Here is a 19301-nt window from a genome sequence, read left to right as displayed (position 1 = left end):
AAGTGTACCTCAGAGTCACTCCTATGATGGGAATAAAAAGGTTTCACACTCGTGGAAAATTGGCACCCAACTTTATTGGTCCATTTCCGATTATGTCCAGAGTGGGTAATCACTAGTAGAAAAAGGGGCAAATCTGAGACACATTAGTGCCGGTTTGATTTTGAGCCGGCACTAATGTGCCCATTAGTGCCGGTTCCAACAGCTAGCCGGCCGTTCTCATTAGTGCTGGTTCGTGGCGAACCTTTAGCACCGGTTCGTGCCACGAACCGGTGCTAAAGAGAGTGGTGGCAGGGTGTTGTCAGTCCGGGGCCCGTCCAGCACCTTTAGTACCAGTTCATGGCACGAACCGGTACTAAAGGTCGACGTACATAAACCCTTCGTCCACCCAAGCCACTCTGTTCTTCCCCTTTCCCCTCACTTCCTCTGTTCTTCCCCTCTCTTCCTCAAGCTCCTCACAAATTTTGCCCAAAATTTGTCAAGATTTGAAGGCCCCCATCCATTCAAATGATCACAAAGGTTAGCAACTTTGTCCTTCAACTCTCATTGCTAGATTAGCTCTTGCAATGCTTTGTATAGTGATTAATTTGGGAGGAATTATATTTGCTAGTATTTGATTTATATGCAATTTGAGGTCAAAAATAACACTTAGTTTGCATATGTAGGTGTGGTTTACTTAGTGCCTTCTAAATCTCCGTCGTAACCACCGTCGATCCCATCGCCGGCACCACCTTGTGGTGAGGCTCTTGTTCATGAATGTTTTACATTAGCAAATTGATGTTTGTGTGATTTGGATATATAGTTACTCGTATAATTATCTTACCCGTACGTTGTTTGTTATACATAGTGCCATGGTTTTGATATCCGTCTCCGTCGGCCCTCGTCCTTGTTATGAATCGGATGTTGTATATTCTCTTTTAAAACTAGTTGTTGCATTTCGTGTTTATGACAAATTATGCCCATCAAGTTGACATAGATATTTTTATCTAGGAGGTATATGAACCGGAAATTCCAACCGACCCTATTGTCGAGAGGTTAAATTTAGTTGAAAGAGAAAACAAGTATTTGAAAGAAAATTTGAAAAGAATTGAGGGGGAGAAGATGGAATTGGAGTTGCATGTTGCCGATGTCGTCGATGATCATAAGATCAAGATGGAGAAAATTAGGTTGAAGATTAGAAAGATTAGAAAATATGCCATTGATAGTGTGGCTTGGTATCATTATGCTGTTGGATCAATTGTTACCTTAGTTGCGATCTTGATCGCATTTGTTGTTGCATTTACATTCTTTAGCTAGAGAGTTATTTGTATGTTGCATTTAATTAAGTATTGTATATGAACTTTATGTATGAACTTGTATTGATTTGGTCTATTCGGTGTTGTGTAATGAAGATGAGCCGACAATGGATGTATGATGACCGATGCTCTCCCGAGTTCATTAATGGCGTGCATACTTTTATGCGGGCCGCTGAGGCAAACAAGCGGGCGGATGGTTTTATGCCTTGTCCATGTGCTGGCTGTAAGAATGGTCACAGTTACTCTAGGTCAAAAACCATTCACGTCCACCTATTTAAGTCCGGTTTCATGCCCCACTATAATGTTTGGACCAAGCACGGAGAAATAAGGGTTATGATGGAAGACAATGAAGAAGAAGAGGACGATGATGGCTATCCTGGCCATGGGTTCCCTGTATACGATGATACAACAATGGCAGAAGAATCTGAGCCGGCAATGCGGGAAGAAGCTGAAGAAGAGGCATCAGATGAGCCCGCTGATGATCTAGGTCGGGCCATTGCCGATGCAAAGAGAAACTGCGCAAGTGATCTGGAGAGGTCGAAGTTGCAGCGCTTGTTAGAGGATCACAAGAAATTGTTGTACCCGAATTGCGAAGCTGACAAAAAAAAGTTGGGCACCACACTTGAATTGCTGCAATGGAAGGCAGAGAATGGTGTATCTGACAAGGGATTTGGAAAGTTGCTGGTAATGATAAAGAATATGCTTCCAAAGGACAACGAATTGCCTGAGAGTACGTATGAAGCAAAGAAGGCTGTCTGTCCTCTAGGGTTAGAGGTGAAGAAGATACATGCATGGCCTAATGTCTGCATCCTCTACCGTGGTGAGTACGAGGATTTGAACGCTTGCTCGGTATGCGGTGCATTGCGTTATAAGATCAATCGCGATGACCCTGGTGATGTTGAGGGCGAGCGCCCCAGGAAGAAGATTCCTGCCAAGGTGATGTGGTATGCTCCTATAATACCACGGTTGAAACGTTTGTTCCAAAACAAAGAGCATGCGAAGGCGATGCGGTGTCACGCAGAAGACCCTAAGAAAGACGGAAAGTTGAGAGTACCCGCTGACGGTTCGCAGTGGAGAAAAATCAAGAGAAAGTACTGGGAGGAGTTTGCAGGTGACCCAAGGAATGTATGGTTTGGTCCAAGCGCAGATGGCATTAATCCTTTTGGGGAGCAGAGCAGCAACCATAGCATGTGGCCTGTGACTCTATGTTTGTATAACCTTCCTCCTTGGTTGTGCATGAAGCGGAAGTTCATTATGATGCTAGTGCTCATCCAAGGCCCTAAGCAACCCGGCAACGACATTGATGTGTACCTAAGGGCATCAGTTGAAGAACTATTACAGCTGTGGAATGGAACAGGTGTACGTGCGTGGGATGAGCACGGACAGGAAGAATTTGACCTAAAGGCGTTGCTGTTCGTGACCATCAATGATTGGCCTGCTCTTAGTAACCTTTTAGGATAGACAAACAAGGGATACCGCGGATGCACGCACTGTTTGGATGATACCGACAATATATATTTGGATAGTTGTAGGAATAATATCTACCTAGGACATCGTCGATTTCTTCCGACAAGGCATCCCTTAAGAAAGAAAGGCAAGCATTTCAAAGGTGAGGCGGATCACCGGACGAAGCCTCGCCACCGTACTGGTGCTGATGTACATGATATGGTCAGGGATTTGAAGGTAATCTTTGGAAAGGGTCCTGGCGGACAACCTGTTTCGAAGGACGCTGACGGACGCACACCCATGTGGAAGAAGAAATCTATATTTTGGGACCTGCCATATTGGCAAGACCTAGAGGTCCGCTCCGCAATCAACGTGATGCACGTGACAAAGAATCTTTGCGTGAGCCAGCTTGGCTTTTTGGGCGTGTATGGGAAGACAAAAGATACACCAGAGGCACGGGAGGACCAGCAACATATGCACAGAAAAGACGGCATACATCAGGGTCAGGCCAGCTACGCTCTTACCAAAGAAGAGAAGGAAATCTTCTTCGAATGCCTGCTCAACATGAAGGTACCGTCTTGTTGGAAATATGCCCTAGAGGCAATAATAAAAGTATTATTATATTTCTATGTTCATGATAATTGTCTTTTATTCATGCTATAACTGTATTATCCGGAAATCGTAATACACGTGTGAATACAAAGACCACAATATGTCCCTAGTAAGCCTCTAGTTGACTAGCTCGTTGTGATCAACAGATAGTCATGGTTTCCTGGCTATGGACATTGGATGTTGTTGATGACGGGATCACATCATTAGGAGAATGATGTGATGGACAAGACCCAATCCTAAGCATAGCACAAAGATCGTGTAGTTCGTTTGCTAGAGCTTTGCCAATGTCAAGTATCTCTTCCTTTGACCATGAGAGCGTGTAACTCCTGGATACCGTAGGAGTGCTTTGGGTGTATCAAACATCACAACGTAACTGGGTGACTATAAAGGTGCACTACAGGTATCTCCGAAAGTATCTATTGTTTTATGCGGATCGAGACTGGTATTTGTCACTCCGTATGACGGAGAGGTATCTCTGGGCCCACTCGGTAATGCATCATCATAATGAGCTCAAGGTGACCAATGTGTTGGCCACAGGATCATGCATTACGGTACGAGTAAAGTGACTTGCCGGTAACGAGACTGAACAAGGTATTGGGATACCGACGATCGAGTCTCGGGCAAGTAACGTACCGATTGACAAAGGGAATTGTATACAGGGTTTGATCGAATCCTCGACATCGTGGTTCAACCGATGAAATCATCGAGGAGCGTGTGGGAGCCAACATGGGTATCTAGACCCCGCTGTTGGTTATTGCCCGAGAGTGGTCTCGGTCATGTCTGCATGTCTCCCGAGCCCGTAGGGTCTACACACTTAAGGTTCGGTGCCGCTAGGGTTATTAGGAAGACTAGTATGTGACTACCGAATGTTGTTCGGAGTCCCGGATGAGATCCCGGACGTCACGAGGAGTTCCGGAATGGTCCGGAGGTAAAGTTTTATATATGGGAAGTTGTTAAACGGGCACCGGAAAGTTTCCGGGTTATACTGGTATTGTACCGGGACCACCGGAAGGGTTCCGGGGGTCCACCGGGAGGGGCCACCCCTCCCGGGGGGCCACTTGGGCTGCGTGGGTATAGCAGCCAGCCCCTAGTGGGCTTGGCGCGCCCCCCTCCTTGGGCCCATGCGCCTAGGGGTGGGGGGGAAACCCTAAAGGGGGCGCACCCCCTTTGCTTGGGGGGCAAGCCCCCCACCCCTTGGCCGCCGCCCCCCCTAGGGTTTTCCCAAGAGGGCCAGCCCCCCTTGCCCTTTCCCCTATATGTAGAGGGGTGAGGGGAGGGCTGCAATACACCATAACTCAAGGCGCAGCCCCTACCCTCCCCAACACATCTCCTCCTCCGTACGTGCTTGGCGAAGCCCTGTCGGAATACTGCCGCGTCAACTGCACCACGCCGTCGTGCTGCCGTTGGACCTGCCTTCCTCAACCTCTCCTTCCTCCTTGCTGGATCAAGACGGAGGGGACGTCTCCCGTCCTGTACGTGTGTTGAACGCGGAGGTGCTGTCCGTTCAGCACTAGGACATCGGTGATCCGAATCACGTTCGAGTACGACTCCATCATCACCATCTCCTTGGCAAGCTTCCGCTCGTGATCTACAAGTGGTATGTAGATGCAAACTCTCTCCCTTGACTCGTTGCTTAGATGAACTCATAGATGGATCTTGGTGAAACCGTAGGAAAAGTTTTAATTTTCTGCAACGTTCCCCAACATGTCTGGCTTCTCGTCGAATATAAAGGGAATAATAAATATGGCAGAGAAAAAGTTCCAGAACCTAAAGTCTCATGATTGCCACGTGATTATGACGCAACTCCTTCTGGTTGCATTGAGGGGGCTTCTACCGGAAAACGTTCGATTAGCCATTGTGAAGCTATGTGCATTCCTCAATGCAATCTCTCAGAAGTTAATCGATCTAGAAATCATACCAAGGTTACAGAATGATTTGGTGCAATGTCTTTTCAGTTTCGAGTTGGTGTTCCCACCATCCTTCTTCAACATCATGATGCACGTCTTCACCTTTGCGAAGAGATTAACGTTTTGGGTCCTGTATTTCTACACAATATGTTCCCCTTTGAGAGGTTCATGGGAGTCTTGAAGAAATATGTTCATAACCATGCTAGGCCAGAAGGAAGCATCTCGAAGGGCCATGAAAATGAGGAGGTCATTGAGTTTCGTATTGAATTTATTCCTGACCTTAAGCCGATTGGTGTTCCTGAATCGCGGCATAAGGGCAGACTGGAAGGAAAAGGCACGCTAGGAGGGCATCAAATAATATGTATGGACGGGCATTCTCTCACTGAGGCACACTACACAGTTCTACAGAATTCCGCATTGGTGGCTTCGTATATGGAGGAACACAAGAATTTTCTACACTCCAAACACCCGGAGAAGTCTGACGACTGGATTACATGCGAACAAACGAGGACTTTCACCAGTTGGTTGCAGAAACGTGCCCTGAATGATGGCGATATTCAAATGACTTGTACTCGCTTTCCCAGTTACCATCTTCGCATATCATGACTTTCAAAGGGTACCAGATAAATGGGAATACATTTTACACGATCGCCCAAGATAAGAAGAGCACCAACCAAAACAGTGGTGTCCGTTTTGATGCAACAACCAACATGGGAAAGGAAACATATTATGGTTACATAGAGGACATATGGGAACTTAACTATGGAGGTGATTTGAAGGTCCCTTTGTTTCGGTGCAAATGGGTCAATATGGCACGAGTGAAAGATGCAACAACAATTAGAGGACGTCTAACTTGTTTTTGCAGCGATTGATCAAGTGATGTGATATGGCCAGAAGTTGTGATGAATGATGAATTGTGATGTATGAGATCATGTTCTCTGTAATAGGATTCACGACTTGCATGTCGATGAGTATGACAACCGGCAAGAGCTATAGGAGTTGTCTTTATTTTTTGTATGACCTGCGTGTCATTGAAGAACGCCATGTAACTTACTTTACTTCATTGCTAAACGCGTTAGTCATAGAAGTAGAAGTAGTCGTTGGCGTGACAACTTCATGAAGACACGATGATGGAGATCATGATGATGGAGATCATGGTGTCAAGCCGGTGACAAGATGATCATGGAGCCCCGAAGATGGAGATCAATGGAGCTATATGATATTGGCCATATCATGTCACAACTATATAATTGCATGTGATGTTTATTATGTTTATGCATCTTGTTTACTTAGGACGACGGTAGTAAATAAGATGATCCCTTACAAAATTTCAAGAAGTGTTCTCCCCTAACTGTGCATCGTTGCTACAGTTCGTCGCTTCTAAGCACCACGTGATGATCGGGTGTGATGGATTCTTACGTTCACATACAACGGGTGTAAGACAGTTTTACACAGCGAAAACACTTAGGGTTAACTTGACGAGCCTAGCATGTGCAGACATGGCCTCGGAACACGGAGACCGAAAGGTCGAACACGAGTCGTATGGAAGATATGATCAACATGAGAATGTTCACCGATGATGACTAGTCCGTCTCACGTGATGATCGGACACGGGCTAGTCGACTCGGATCGTGTAACACTTAGATGACTAGAGGGATGTCTAATCTAAGTGGGAGTTCATAATTTGATTAGAACTTAATTATCATGAACTTAGTATAAAACCTTTGCAAATATGTCTTGTAGATCAAATGGCCAACGCTCATGTCAACATGAACTTCAACGCGTTCCTCGAGAAAACCAAGCTGAAAGATGATGGCAGCAACTATACGGACTGGGTCCGGAACCTGAGGATCATCCTCATAGCTGCCAGGAAACAATATGTCCTAGAAGGACCGCTAGGTGACGCTCCCGTCCCAGAGAACCAAGACATTATGAATGCTTGGCAGTCTCGTGCTGATGATTACTCCCTTGTTCAGTGCGGCATGCTTTACAGCTTAGAACCGGGGCTCCAAAAGCGTTTTGAGCATCACGGAGCATATGAGATGTTCGAAGAGCTGAAACTAGTTTTTCAAGCTCACGCCCGGGTCGAGAGATATGATGTCTCCGACAAGTTCTACAGTTGTAAGATGGAGGAAAACAGTTCTGTCAGTGAGCACATACTCAAGATGTCTGGGTTGCACAACCATATGACCCAGCTGAATATTAACCTCCCAGATGAGGCGGTCATTGACAGAATCCTCCAGTCGCTCCCACCAAGCTACAAGAGCTTTGTGATGAACTACAATATGCAGGGGATGGTAAAGACCATTCCTGAAGTATTTTCTATGCTGAAGTCAGCAGAGGTTGAAATCAAGAAAGAACATCAAGTGTTGATGGTCAATAAGACCACTAAGTTCAAGAAGGGCAAGGGTAAGAAGAACTTCAAGAAGGACGGCAAGGAGGTTGCCGCACCTGGTAAGCCAGTTACCGGGAAGAAGTCAAAGAATGGACCCAAGCCTGAGACTGAGTGCTTTTATTACAAGGGGAAGGGTCACTGGAAGCGGAACTGCCCCAAATACTTAGCGGATAAGAAGGCCGGCAACACCAAAGGTATATTTGATATACATGTAATTGATGTGTACCTTACCAGTACTCGTAGTAACTCCTGGGTATTTGATACCGGTGCCGTTGCTCATATTTGTAACTCACAGCAGGAGCTGCGGAATAAACGGAGACTGGCGAAGGACGAGGTGACGATGCGTGTCGGGAATGGTTCCAGAGTTGATGTGATCGCCGTCAGCACGCTGCCTCTACATTTACCTACGGGATTAGTTTTGAACCTCAATAATTGTTATTTAGTGCCAAGTTTGAGCATGAACATTTTATCTGGATCTCGGTTAATACGAGATGGCTACTCATTTAAGTCTGAGAATAATGGTTGTTCGATTTATATGAGAGATATGTTTTATGGTCATGCTCCGATGGTCAATGGTTTATTCTTAATGAATCTCGAGCGTAATATTACACATGTTCATAGTGTAGATGCCAAAAGATGTAAAGTTGATAACGATAGTCCCACATACTTGTGGCACTGCCGCCTTGGTCACATTGGTGTCAAGCGCATGAAGAAGCTCCATGCTGATGGACTTTTAGAGTCTCTTGATTATGAATCGTTTGACACGTGCGAACCATGCCTCATGGGCAAAATGACCAAGACTCCGTTCTCCGGAACAATGGAGCGAGCAACCAACTTGTTGGAAATCATACATACCGATGTGTGCGGTCCAATGAGCGTTGAGGCTCGCGGAGGATATCGTTATGTTCTCACTCTCACTGATGACTTAAGTAGATATGGGTATGTCTACTTAATGAAACACAAGTCTGAGACCTTTGAAAAGTTCAAGGAATTTCAGAATGAGGTGGAGAATCAACGTGACCGAAAGATAAAGTTCCCACGATCAGATCGTGGAGGAGAATATTTAAGTCACGAATTTGGCACACACTTAAGGAAATGTGGAATCGTTTCACAACTCACGCCGCCTGGAACACCTCAGCGAAACGGTGTGTCCGAACGTCGTAATCGCACTCTATTGGATATGGTGCGGTCTATGATGTCTCTTACCGATTTACCGTTATCATTTTGGGGATACGCTCTAGAGACAGCTACGTTCACTTTAAATAGGGCACCGTCTAAATCCGTTGAGACGACACCGTATGAATTATGGTTTGGGAAGAAACCTAAGCTGTCGTTTCTAAAAGTTTGGGGATGCGATGCTTATGTCGAGAAACTTCAACCTGAAAAGCTCGAACCCAAGTCGGAAAAATGCGTCTTCATAGGATACCCTAAGGAAACTGTCGGGTATACCTTCTACTTAAGATCCGAGGGCAAAATCTTTGTTGCCAATAACGGATGCTTTCTGGAAAAGGAGTTTCTCTCGAAAGAAGTAAGTGGGAGGAAAGTAGAACTCGATGAAGTACTACCTCTCGAACGGGATAGTGGTGCAGCTCAGGAAAATGTTCCTGTGATGCCCACACCAACTGAAGAGGAAACCAATGATGATGATCAAGGTACTTCGGATCAAGTTGCTACTGAACTTCGTAGGTCCACAAGGACACGTTCCGCTCCAGAGTGGTACGGCAACCCTGTCCTGGAAATCATGTTGTTAGACAACGGTGAACCTTCGAACTATGAATAAGCGATGGCGGGCCCAGATTCCAACAAATGGCTAGAAGCCATGAAATCCGAGATAGAATCCATGTATGAAAACAAAGTATGGACTTTGACTGACTTGCCCGATGATTGGCGAGCAATAGAAAACAAATGGATCTTTAAGAAGAAGACGGACGTGGATGGAAATGTTACCATCTACAAAGCTCGACTTGTCGCTAAGGGTTATCGACAAGTTCAAGGGATTGACTACAACGAGACATTCTCTCCCGTAGCGAAGCTTAAGTCCGTCCGAATCATGTTAGCAATTGCCGCATACTATGATTATGAGATATGGCAGATGGACGTCAAAACGGCATTCCTTAACGGGAATCTTAAGGAAGAGCTATATATGATGTAGCCAGAAGGTTTTGTCGATCCTAAGAACGCTAACATAGTATGCAAGCTCCAGCGATCCATTTATGGGCTGGTGCAAGCATCTCGGAGTTGGAATATTCGCTTTGATGAGATGATCAAAGCGTTTGGGTTTATGCAGACTTATGGAGAAGCCTGCGTTTACAAGAAAGTGAGTGGGAGCTCTGTAGCATTTCTCATATTATATGTGGATGACATACTCTTGATGGGAAATAATATAGAATTTCTGGACAGCATTAAGCCTACTTGAACAAATGTTTTTCAATGAAGGACCTTGGAGGAGCTGCTTATATATTAGGCATCAAAATCTATAGAGATAGATCGAGACGCCTCATAGGTCTTTCACAAAGCACATACCTTGATAAGATTTTGAAAAAGTTCAAAATGGATGAGTCCAAGAAAGGGTTCTTGCCTATGTTACAAGGTGTGAGATTGAGCTCAGCTCAGTCACCAACCACGGCAAAAGATAAAGAAGAGATGAGTGTCATCCCCTATGCTTCAGCCATAGGATCTATTATGTATGCCATGCTGTGTACCAGACCTGATGTAAACCTTGCCATAAGTTTGGTAGCAAGATACCAGAGTAATCCCGGCAAGGAACACTGGACAGCGGTCAAGAATATCCTGAAGTACCTGAAAAGGACAAAGGACATGTTTCTCGTTTATGGAAGTGACGAAGAGCTCGTCGTAAAGGGTTACGTCGACGCTAGCTTCGACACAGATCTGGATGACTCTAAGTCACAAACCGGATACATGTATATGTTGAATGGTGGAGCAGTAAGCTGGTGCAGCTGCAAGCAGAGCGTCGTGGCGGGATCTACATGTGAAGCGGAGTACATGGCAGCCTCGGAGGCAGCGCATGAAGCTATTTGGGTGAAGGAGTTCATCACCGACCTAGGAGTCATACCCAATGCGTCGGGGCCAATCAAACTCTTCTGTGACAACACTGGAGCTATTGCCCTTGCTAAGGAGCCCATGTTTCACAAGAAGACCAGGCACATCAAGCGTCGTTTCAACTCCATCCGTGAAAATGTTCAAGATGGAGACATAGAAATTTGCAAAGTACATACGGATCTGAATGTCGCTGATCCGTTGACTAAACCTCTCTCGCGAGCTAAACATGATCAACACCAAAACTCTATGGGTGTTCGATTCATCACAATGTAACTAGATTAGTGACTCTAGTGCAAGTGGGAGACTGTTGGAAATATGCCCTAGAGGCAATAATAAAAGTATTATTATATTTCTATGTTCATGGTAATTGTCTCTTATTCATGCTATAACTGTATTATCCGGAAATCGTAATACACGTGTGAATACAAAGACCACAATATGTCCCTAGTGAGCCTGTAGTTGACTAGCTCGTTGTGATCAACAGATAGTCATGGTTTCCTGGCTATGGACATTGGATGTCGTTGATGACGGGATCACATCATTAGGAGAATGATGTGATAGACAAGACCCAATCCTAAGCATAGCACAAAGATCGTGTAGTTCGTTTGCTAGAGCTTTGCCAATGTCAAGTATCTCTTCCTTTGACCATGAGAGCGTGTAACTCCTGGATATCGTAGGAGTGCTTTGGGTGTATCAAACGTCACAACGTAACTGGGTGACTATAAAGGTGCACTACAGGTATCTTCGAAAGTATCTATTGTTTTATGCAGATCGAGACTGGGATTTGTCACTCCGTATGACGGAGAGGTATCTCTGGGCCCACTCGGTAATGCATCATCATAATGAGCTCAAGGTGACCAATGTGTTGGCCACAGGATCATGCATTACGGTACGAGTAAAGTGACTTGCCGGTAACGAGACTGAACAAGGTATTGGGATACCGACGATCGAGTCTCGGGCAAGTAACATACCAATTGACAAAGGGAATTGTATACAGGGTTTGATCGAATCCTCGACATCGTGGTTCAACCGATGAAATCCTCGAGGAGCGTGTGGGAGCCAACATGGGTATCCAGACCCCGCTGTTGGTTATTGCCTGAGAGTGGTCTCGGTCATGTCTGCATGTCTCCCGAGCCCGTAGGGTCTACACACTTAAGGTTCAATGACGCTAGGGTTATTAGGAAGACTAGTATGTGACTACCGAATGTTGTTCGGAGTCCCGGATGAGATCCCGGACGTCACGAGGAGTTCCGGAATGGTCCGGAGGTAAAGTTTTATATATGGGAAGTTGTTAAACGGGCACCGGAAAGTTTCGGGGTTATACCGGTATTGTACCAGGACCACCGGAAGGGTTCCGGGGGTCCACCGGGAGGGGCCACCCCTCCCGGGGGGCCACTTGGGCTGCGTGGGTATAGCAGCCAGCCCCTAGTGGGCTTGGCGCGCCCCCCTCTTTGGGCCCATGTGCCTAGGGGTGGGGGGGGGGGGAAACCCTAAAGGGGGCGCACCCCCTTTGCTTGGGGGGCAAGCCCCCCACCCCTTGGCCGCCGCCCACCCTAGGGTTTTCCCTAGAGGGCCGGCCCCCCTTGCCCTTTCCCCTATATATAGAGGGGTGAGGGGAGGGCTGCAATACACCATAACTCAAGGCGCAGCCCCTCCCCTCCCCAACACATCTCCTCCTCCGTACGTGCTTGGCGAAGCCCTGTCGGAATACTGCCGCGTCAACTGCACCACGCCGTCGTGCTGCCGTTGGAGCTGCCTTCCTCAAACTCTCCTTCCTCCTTGCTGGATCAAGACGGAGGAGAAGTCTCCCGTCCCGTACGTGTGTTGAACACGGAGGTGCTGTCCGTTCAGCACTAGGACATCGGTGATCCGAATCACGTTCGAGTATGACTCCATCATCACCATCTCCTTGGCAAGCTTCCGCTCGTGATCTACAAGTGGTATGTAGATGCAAACTCTCTCCCTTGACTTGTTGCTTAGATGAACTCGTAGATGGATCTTGGTGAAACCGTAGGAAAAATTTTAATTTTCTGCAACGTTCCCCAACACGTCTGGCTTCTCGTCGAATATAAAGGGAATAATAAATATGGCAGAGAAAAAGTTCCAGAACCTAAAGTCTCATGATTGCCACGTGATTATGACGCAACTCCTTCTGGTTGAATTGAGGGGGCTTCTACCGGAAAACGTTCGATTAGCCATTGTGAAGCTATGTGCATTCCTCAATGCAATCTCTCAGAAGTTAATCGATCTAGAAATCATACCAAGGTTACGGAATGATTTGGTGCAATTTCTTGTCAGTTTTGAGTTGGTGTTCCCACCATCCTTCTTCAACATCATGATGCACGTCCTAATTCACCTTTGCGAAGAGATTAATGTTTTGGGTCCTGTATTTCTACACAATATGTTCCCCTTTGAGAGGTTCATGGGAGTCTTGAAGAAATATGTTCATAACCATGCTAGGCCAGAAGGAAGCATTTTGAAGGGCCATGAAAATGAGGAGGTCATTGAGTTTCGTATTGAATTTATTCCTGACCTTAAGCCGATTGGTGTTCCTGAATCACGGCATAAGGGCAGACTGGAAGGAAAAGGCACGCTAGGAGGGCATCAAATAATATGTATGGACGGGCATTCTCTCACTGAGGCACACTACACAGTTCTACAGAATTCCGCATTGGTGGCTTCGTATATGGAGGAACACAAGAATTTTCTACACTCCAAACACCCGGAGAAGTCTGACGACTGGATTACATGCGAACAAATGAGGACTTTCGCCAGTTGGTTGCAGAAACGTGCCCTGAATTATGGCGATATTCAAATGACTTGTACTCGCTTTCCCAGTTACCATCTTCGCATATCATGACTTTCAAAGGGTACCAGATAAATGGGAATACATTTTACACGATCGCCCAAGATAAGAAGAGCACCAACCAAAACAGTGGTGTCCGTTTTGATGCAACAACCAACATGGGAAAGGAAACATATTATGGTTACATAGAGGACATATGGGAACTTAACTATGGAGGTGATTTGAAGGTCCCTTTGTTTCGGTGCAAATGGGTCAATATGACACGAGGCGGGGTAACGAAAGACCCGCAGTACGAAATGAAAACTGTGGATCTCAGCAATCTTGCGTATGCAGACGAACCATTCGTCCTAGCTAATGATGTGGCGCAGGTTTTTTATGTGAAAAAGACATGTCTACCAGGCCGAGAAAAGAAAAAGATAAGGAAGCGAATGGATCATATGACGAGCCAGAGCGCCACATAGTTCTTTCAGGAAAAAGAAACATCGTGGGAGTGGATGACAAGACAGACATGTCAGAAGATTATGAAAAGTTTGATGAAATTGCTCCATTCATAGTGAATATTGACCTGAGCATCCAGTTAAGTGATGAAGATTTTCCATGGCTACGACGCAAAGGGACACACGCGAAGAAAAAGTTTCACACCCAAAGATCTGGGATGTGATCGGCTTCACTATCATCACTTTCTTCTGTGTTTCACACCGAGGAGGGAATGTCTGTAATAGTTAGGGTAGTTATGTGTTTTGGCATTTGAAATGCGAAGAAATTTTATGTGCAAAGAAATTCTTTTCATGCATTTACTGATTCTTTCCAGCTAAATGAACCTGAAATTGAAAGGCATTTCAAATGAACTCGGAAAAGGTTGAAAGTTGGCATGGTATCATAATTTCATACAAATAGCATGTGCAAAAAAGTAGAGAGGGTTAAGGCAAAAATTGGATGCACGTCGTGTACAAAATGGACAATCTCTTTCGAAGTATCAGGGTTTCCGACGAAAACTAAACTGTTACAAAGGCATTTTATTTTTTAAATAACCTAAGCATTACCAAATTGAATATAATGATAAAGCACACTAATATTAAACATAAGAAAAAAGAGTCATTGAAAAATCTTTTTTCAAAGTTAAGTTATTCACAAACTAGTGATTCACACAAATTTCAAATAATTCAAAATTTAAACTATTCAAATTTGAAAACTACCGGCACTAACAAAAAGTTATAATTTTTTGTACCTAATGTCAGGACCCCGACTCGCTGCCACATCGATCTAGCATGTAACACCTCATATCACTTTGCGGCCTCACGCACGGTATTCCCACGGGTGTCGTCTTACCTTTGCCCGGGACCGTTTGCGCCTGTTGGCACACTTATATGATAATGTCGCTAGCATCCATATGGTAAGGAGCCCGGGCTGACATGGCTAGTCGTAAACCCAAAGTGGCACAGACTTACAGGGACAGGAATCCATGACCCAGCATCGAACGTGTCGGTCATCAGCAAGTGAATCCGGGCTGTAGCACTTGGCTAGCAGGACTCCGATAAACCGGGCTGTAGCGGGCTAACAGGACTCCGATATCCATCGCGTGATATTTCCCCGAAGGGACAGCCACAGGAGCGAAAAAGGACAGATGCCGGCCAGCCTAAATGTTCTGGAGCAGTAGCAAGCTACCAAGGCTCAATGGAAACACTAGGAGACATTTCCCGGTAAGAGAGGCTACTAAGAATAAACAACTAGATAGTCAGATCCCACACATACCAAGCATTTCAATCATACGCACAATATGCTCAATATGTGCAAATACAACAAGGCATCACAACATGACTCTACAACACAAGTACTTTATTTAAGGCTCAAAGAGCCATACATAGCATACACACAAGTACGGGTCACACGACCCAGCATTCAAGTCATACAGACATACAAGCCAACAGCGGAAGTAACTTGTCTGAGTACAGACAACTAGTAAAATAAAAGAGGCTTGGAAAGCCTGGCTATACTACGTGGTCCTTCACAAGCTCAGGATCACCACCTGGGCCTCGGTCTACTCATCGATGTCAACGTCTGAGAAGAACCCATCAGAAGGGGTTGCAGCGTCTTCTGAAAAAAAATGTTAAATTAAAGCAACATGTGTACAAAGGTACTCAGCAAGACTTACATAAGATCCTACATACATGCACATTATCAAGGGGGGGTTGGTGGGGTTATTGCAGCAAGCCAGCTTTGACTCTTGGCTAAGCTATCCTACGATACACTAACTTGAAGTGGTTTTGCACACACGAGTCCACTACTGACCACTTCACTACACCACCGAGGATCCACCTCCGTCATCCTACGGAAGAGCCATCCTCGGCACTCACGCTTATCTTGAGATTTTTAGAAGTATCCATTTACTTGTCTATGAACTGTATAGGCAACCAAGTAGTCCTTTACCGCGGACGCGGCTATTCGAATAGATAATGTTAACCCTGCAGGGATGTACTTCTTCATACATGTTTCCACCACTTAGCGTCTGCACACGACATGTGCTCGGCAGACTTCAAGCGAAAACCGACGTGGGTGTAGACCACGACCTACCTAAACACCTAAGTCTCTAGTCCAGGTTTATCGCCTATCCAGGTTCCATCCGCAGGGAGTCCGGCCGAGGTTTCCCATACGGCCCCGAACGATGTGTACAGGGTTCCCGAGATACCTAACGGGTATCCGGTACACCGTGCCACGTACCTACCGCATCACAGCCCACCCCTACGGTCTCCAGTAGGCTACAAACACCAGAAACTACTTGCAACTCCTGGACAGAGGACTAGGGTGAATAAGAAGTCGAGCGGGGTCATATTTCAGGGCCCAATGCATGGTAGTAGTTGTATCTTAAATCACACATAAAGATCTCAGTGCTTAAGGTCGGCTTGAATGAAACAACCCACCATGTACTCCTACATGGCCTTTCATCGATACCTTTACCCAAAACGTGTTCACCACATCACTCTCATTACCGGCATGATTATTTCACTCTAGCCCATCTCCCAGATGAACCAGACCTGACACGACTCTAAGCATAGCAGGCACAGCAAGGTAGGAACAACACATACATATGGCTCAAACAACTCCTACACATGCTAGTGGGTTTCATCTAGTTACTGTGGCAATGACAGGTCATGTAGAGGAAATGGGTTCAACTACCATAGCACACAGCAGTTTCAAATATGTTGTCTTAATGCAGTAAAAGAGAGCAGGTGCGAGAACATGGGATTGTATCGATATGATCAAATGGTTGGTTGCTTGCCTGATGGGTCGATGCACTGATATTGTTCTTCGTTGGGGTAATCACGATACTCCTCAGGGGCAGGACCTGCCGCAAAGAGCACCGATACACAACATCACCCAACAATATGCAACAATATGATGCATGCATGAAACATGGCAATATGGGTGTGTTGAGCTAATGCAACTAAAACCAGATGGGTTTGAACCATTTTGAATCAAAGATTCCAGTTTCAAACTCATACATGGCCCTTATAAGTGCTTAATCTAGTTCTGATCCAAACATCTGGTTAGCTTGCTTAAACATGCATGAAACCAGCACAGATGGACAGATTGGATTTTTCTGATCATTTTTCATATAGAAAACTTTGCATTTGGAGTTACAGATGATTTACTATGAATTTTTGAAGTTTGGGGGATTTTCTGGAATTTATAAATCATTCTGGATTTATTTTAATTCCAGAAAAGGATTACTGCGTCAGCATGATGTCATGCTGACCTCAGCAGGTCAACAGGCCGGTCCAGGTCAAACTGACTAGTGGGTCCCGCATGTCAGTAGTTAATTATACTAACTGAATTTAGGTTAAACTAATCTGGGTTAATTAGCAGAGGGGGGCCCACTTGTCATAGACTCAGGGGAGTCAACCTGGACCCACCCTAGTCAAAGTCAAGGTCACACACGCCGGCGTCTAGCCGCCGCCGAGGCCGAACGCGGCGGCGAGAGTGGTTTTGGGCACTCCGGCGACCAAATGGGCGGCAGAGAGCATCTACAGGTAGCTGGGACCGAGCCGCAGCTCTTGGTGGCGGTGGTTGAGCTCGGGGTGGCCGGAGACGTCGCCGGCGACGACTTTGGCGATTGCCGGAGTCGGGTGAAGACGAATCCGAGGCTACGGGGCACGTCGAGGCACGTGGTGAGGTGTGTTGGGCCCCTGGGGACGCGGTGAGTGCGCTAGACAGGGTGGGGTGGCCGGTGGTTAGCCGAAGACACGTCGGCGACGAGCTCCGCGGCGGCGCGTGCGGTTGAGCTACGTGTGCTCGCGGTGGTGCACGAGAGAGAGAAAGGGAAAGGGGAGGAGGTAGCCAAGCTCACGGTGATCTCGAGGGAGCAGACGACGTGGTCGGCGATGAGCTAGTGCGGCAGCGACGGTGAAGGGGATCTCCGGCGGTGGCGAGGTCGAACGAGGTCGGGGCGGTGGCTTCAGGGCAAGCGAGTGCTCGGGGCTCGGCTTGTTCGAAGGAGCGGAGGGCGGTGAAGCTCCTGGACACGGTGGCGCAGCGCGGGGTTGACGGAGAACGCGACTACGGCGAGGGTGCGGTGGCGGTGGCGTCGGCCATGGCGCGGGAGAGCGAGGGAAAGGTGCTGGGGGGAGGAGCTGGTGTCTGCGGGGTCGGGGAGAGGGAGAGGGTTCGATCCCCGTCATCAGCTGGACGAGGGGAGCGGCGAGGCGGCGGGCAGCTGCGTGGCACGCATGCTGTGCTCGCCGTCGAGCAGCTGCCTGCCTGCCTGGCCAAGCCAAGCAGCTCGCTGGAGCGGTGGCTGGGCTGGGCCGGCAGGTGGGCCTGCTAGGTGGCGCCAGGTAAATCTTTCCCTACTTCCTGTTTTTTCTTATTCTGCAGGTTTGTTGCATTTATTAAAAATACCTAGACAACTCCTAAAATCACCAAACTGCACCTGGTCCTTAGTTGGAATAATTCCAGCATGGAACATTTTAGTTTGGGAATATTTGAGCATTTGAAATATTTTATAAATTTTAAATGCCCAAATTCAAATATTTATGACTTAATTCAAAGACCTAGAAAATTGTGCACCACTTTTGGCAGAGGTTCTGAACCAAGACAAAAATGATGGACATTTTGGAAGGGCATTTCAGGTTCATTGAAAATATTTTTAGTAAACCCTAGTTGGATTCAGAGGGGGCTGGGGGTTCTGTCATCCCCATTTCAAGTTTCTGTTGAGAAAAATAGACATGATGCAACACTCTAATGCATGAACTAGCTAGGGTGTGACAACTCACCCCCACTCAAAAGAATCTCGTCCCGAGATTTAGGTTCCTCCGGAAAGAAGGCGGGGTACTCAAGTCGAACACGATCCTCCCTTTCCCAAGTTGCTTCCTTCTCAGAATGGTGCGACCATTGAACCTTGAGAAACTTGATATTATGACGTCGAGTGGTACGCTCGGCTTGATCGAGGATACGAACGGGGTACTCTTGATATGTGAGGTTATCTTGAAGATCAAGCGTTTCGTGGTCCACTCCACGGATAGGATCCGAGAAGCAAAGCCTGAGTTGAGAAACGTGGAAGACGTCGTGGACTCTGGAGAGATGCGGAGGTAGTTCCAATTGGTAGGCAACTTATCCTCGTTTAGCGAGAATGCGAAAGGGTCCAATGTAGCGAGGAGCCAATTTGCCTTTGATACCGGAACGATGGGTTCCCTTCAAAGGAGTAACCCGAAGGTAAGCCTTCTCGTCAACCTCAAAAGTCATATCCTTATGTTTTCGGTCGTATTGACTCTTTTGACGAGATTGGG

This window comes from Triticum dicoccoides, chromosome 4B (genome assembly GCF_002162155.2).
Source record: "Triticum dicoccoides isolate Atlit2015 ecotype Zavitan chromosome 4B, WEW_v2.0, whole genome shotgun sequence".
Taxonomy (NCBI): domain Eukaryota; kingdom Viridiplantae; phylum Streptophyta; class Magnoliopsida; order Poales; family Poaceae; genus Triticum; species Triticum dicoccoides.
The sequence above is the reverse complement of the archived record's forward strand: the minus strand, read 5'-3'. Positions refer to the sequence as shown.